General features: G+C 34.2%; 1 pseudogene; it reads left to right on the plus strand.

Moving 5' to 3' along the window:
• The first annotated feature begins 2572 nt into the window (after positions 1–2572).
• On the plus strand, positions 2573–2726 carry LOC145255006 (U2 spliceosomal RNA; annotated as a pseudogene).
• The last annotated feature ends 1941 nt before the right edge of the window (positions 2727–4667 follow it).

Here is a 4667-nt window from a genome sequence, read left to right on the forward strand (position 1 = left end):
CATAAGAATTAATAAGCTGTTAAAAGTTAACCTAGCAGGATTTTGTTTTTCGTCCAACGGACACGGCATCCGGAGAGTGTCATGTCGCCTGTTTGTCTCTTCCAATCAGCAACATAATCCAAGCGTGAGTAAGTGCAACAGAGATTCCCTTTTCTTTTTTCTTTTTTTTTTTTCTTCCGTTAATTTCTAATCAAACTTGTTGCCGTATTTATTTCCTTGTAGACGTTTGTAATCGCCGTGACCTTACCCGGCATCTGTGCCCGATAGGACGGGTGTTCTGAATTCACGGCCATAAACACCCGCCACCGACCAGACTCATGCACATCTGAGCGCATATTTGAAAAAAAAAAGCGACATGCAATCGACTTCCATGCAAATCACACCAACGGTTTCTCGACGAGCCCTTCTCCGTCCCTTCCTTTCCGGACTGCAATTAAGGTGCGTCGTCGGAGAATGTGCGTCCGTGGTCCGTTCGGCTCCGTGTTGTCTGGCATGTTCGGTCGTGGTGAACACATCCCCGCGCAAAAACGATGGGGGCGCGGGTGAACAGCGCGATGGGCGTCCTTGTCGGCCGTGTAATTGACCAATCAAAAAACAGTTTGTCGTCTCAGAGTGGCAAATAGAGTCGACGCCATCTTCGTTGATTGGAGATTAGGCAACAAGTCAGTTGGCGCCACGATCCATTCTGATTCCTTGCGAATGGCTTCGTCTATTCTCATCATCGACTTAATGCAAGACACATGATACAACACGCCTTACAAATATTCACACACAAACACACACACATACACACCCACATATATATACATATATATATACTATAAAGAAGGAATTTTTAAATTCTGAAAATAATAAATGCTTCTATTTATATTACATTTCGTCAGCTTTCGGTTTCAATTTCTATATTAAGTGTTCATATATATATATATATATATATATATATATATATATATATATATATATATATATATATATATATATAGGTTTGGTACGCCTGCGGTCATCGTGTCTACTTGACCGATCGGGTGTAGTTCATCCGGTGTAGCTAATTCGGTTTGCGGATAATTCGGCGGGGAGATTATTTTGTGACAAATTAGCGTTAGTCGATAATAATTTTTCTTTTAATAAAATTGAAATAAAATTAATCTAAAGAAAAACTAATTTGATTTTAAAAAATAATTCTACAATAACATTCAAAACAGAACAAACAAAAATATTCAGTCATGAACAGCAAGATGATATTTTTATATTGATTTGTTTAATTAAAACCCCTTAAAACATTAATTATAAAAAAAGTAAACCAAGACGAGTTTCGCAAAACGTGTCAATTCATTTAAAATCAGTTAACGTGATAAAAACATTATACATCGAATCGTGTTTAATTAAAACACAGCAAAAAACATCGAGGTGAGATTTTCATATTGTCTTTTATTAATTAAAAAAAAAAACTTTAAAGTATTTTTAGTTTTTAATCCTTGAACAATTAATTACTAAGTAATTACCGAAAAGATTTTTGCAAAAACATTATTTTTCTAAAAATTATTGATATATTTTCATATTTTTTATCTTAAATATTTAAAAGTTATATCTTCATAAATATGTGAGTAGAGTGGTCGAACCGAAACTATGCCTCCCCCGAATCGTTGATTTTATAAAATTATTAGTCGCGTGCAAGCGACTCTATAAGTCACTCCGTCGGTCCGTTCATGTGTCGGTCTGTCCGTAACACTTTTATGCTTGACCTTTTTGGTTAAGATCAAATGTCTATTATAAATAGATGCTGTTCTTAGCTTTTTAAGTTTTTATTGGTCTTTTGGCCAAGATCAAATGTTATCTTTTTTTGTATTTTTTATATAAATAAAAAATGTGTTAAAAATTAGGTTTAAGTAGGAACACCCTCCCTCTCTCACCATACACACATAAAAACAAATTTAAAGGGGTAACCATGATAAAATATGCTGGCCGAGAGAAAAACCATTTAACATTTACACCAGAGACGAGATGGACCAACCAAGCTTACCATCTCCCCTTCTTTTTGAGTTGGCCTTGTGCTTGAGATTCTGTTCATTTTCCCAATTGTATATTTCTTTCTTTGAATAAAAAAAAATTAATATCTCAAAGTGTAGTGTCTGTTCCGGCAGATACTGCGAGCAAAGACACTATGTGGGGGCACCCCCACATATAAGACCTTAGTCAATGTAGGGGCAATCCTTCATACCAATTGTCACTATCCAGCTCTCCTACTCCCCAGGGGGTTGGTCCCCATTTTCCTTTCACTCCTCACATTAAAAATCGGGTTTGTGCCTAATTTTCTCGGTGGGGGGACCAAATAAATACGCTTTTCTTGGCCTTTTGGCCAAGATCAAAGTGTAGTATCTCTTCCGGCAGATACTGCAAACAAAGATCATATGTGGGAGCAATCCCATGTAAGACCTTGGTCAATGTAGGGGCAACCCTTCATACCAATTGTCACTCTCCAGCTCCCCTACTCCCCGGGGAGTTGATCCCCATTTCCCCTTCACATTAAAAATCGGCCTTGTGCCTAATTTGCTCGGCGGGAGAGTAAATAAATACGCTTTTCTTGGCCTTTTGGCCAAGATCAAAGTGTAGTATCTGTTCTTAACACATGCTGTACATATTGTAATATAAAGTGCGGGATCACTTTCCTGTATTAATTTAATGTAAAATGATCACCAGATTTACAACCAGTCAGGCTCAAAGCCATTCAAGTCATTCTCCCGATCATTCCAGTTATTTTTTTAAGCATTCAAGTCATTCTTTAGGTCATTCTTAAGGTCATTCAATTCATCCTTAAGTTCATTAAAGTCATTCTAAGCCATTTACTTTTTTTTAAAGTCATTTCATCCCATTTTTCGGTCATCACAACTGAATGTGTCTAAAATAGTGTTCAAAAGCTACATACGATAGTAGCTATTAACCTAGATGTATCAAATTTGTATGTGGCATCTGTTGTTGCAAACCTACAATAGCTTTGTCCAGAGGATAATTTCTGTAGTTACTTTATTAATATAGAGATGTTCAATATTTAGTTATTGTAGCTGTTAATTTTCTTTTTTATTTTTAAGAATTTCCTGTCAATCCTGCATTCATACATTCATTCATTACACGAAAACATGCGACTAATGGCTGTCGGCCTTGTTTTATATATAATGGCTTTGACTAAAGTTTCTAAACAAAAGTGAACTATTATGGTTTATTTTGCTCTAAACAAAAACAGTTATTTAGAATACAATCTTGTCATATCAAAAAAGTTACTGTCGATACGTTAAGCATTACTTCCTGTGTGATGATAAAATATTGCAAATGCTCTTGAACTGTGATGCTGTGTAATTTAATTAAAAAATTGGATATTCCTTTTTTCACTGGATTATTTTGACTATCGATTATCGATACGTATCAAAGACATTCAGATAAAAATATATCTAAGAACACTGCCAACAGCATACTATACCTTCGTGTGAAATTTCATAAAAATCAGCCTCGCCGTTTTCGAGTTCATGGGGAACGAACTTACACACTCGGACTAGATTCAGCAATACGTTTTATTCGATTATTATTAGTGTTGGGACGATTAACGGAATCGGAAATCGGGAAAGTCGGAGTTTTTTTTTGGGGGGGGGTATCGGAATCGGCAAAATTTGAGCATATTTTCGATGCCAATACGCATTCCTTAAATTATCTTTTATTGTATTTTGGTTGAAGGAACAACTTCCATCGCTGATAGTAATAATCAAATAATATGTATTGACTCAAAATTCCGGTAAGAGTAAAATCTCTAGGTGACCTCATCACATATAGGTTTTTTACGTTTGACAAAATATACGCACATTTAAGATGTGCTATAACGGTAATCGGGACAAAATAACACTTTATAGTTATATATTTAGATATTTGTAAAAAATCAGAATCGGAATCGGTAATTGTATCGGAATCAGGAAAAATACTGGAGTCATCCCATCACTAATAATTATATTTTTAAAAAAATATATATATGCCGCTCCTCATTTGGGGATAACAGAATTGGTACAAGTGAAAATTATTCCCAACTCGCATTAAGGTAAAACTGCACTTTCGTAAAAAAAATAATTGAATTCATCGTATCGATAAAAACAATTACATAACATATATATATATATATATATATATATATATATATATATATATATATATATATATATATATAGTGGAAATGGTAATTAATAAAAACTGAAGTAAGTGCTCAATACCGTTGTAGAGGAGATATGCGTTTTATTTTTTATTTCCGTATCTTTCTGTTGAGTTACATTATTGTTTCAGCTACTTGGGCGTTTTTTTGGCTGTCTGTAGCATTCTCAGACTTTTACAGAAAAAAAACTGATGCTACAGACGGCCAAATAAACGTCCAAGTAGCTGAAACAATAATGTAACTCAACAGAAAGATACGGTAATAATATATATATATATATATATATATATATATATATATATATATATATATATAAGCATTACATAATTTCTTTTTGAAATTCAAAGACTTACATCTTTCTCTTACACACCCCTCGTTTATTTCATCGTGAATCTCTTCATTACAGCCGTTTCATGATGTCATGAGAATTCTATGAGTTTATGTTTCCATAGAAAATCCCAATTCGATGCTATCAACAAAA

This window comes from Euprymna scolopes, chromosome 30 (genome assembly GCF_053919585.1).
Source record: "Euprymna scolopes isolate OS-2025 chromosome 30, ASM5391958v1, whole genome shotgun sequence".
NCBI lineage: Eukaryota > Metazoa > Mollusca > Cephalopoda > Sepiida > Sepiolidae > Euprymna > Euprymna scolopes.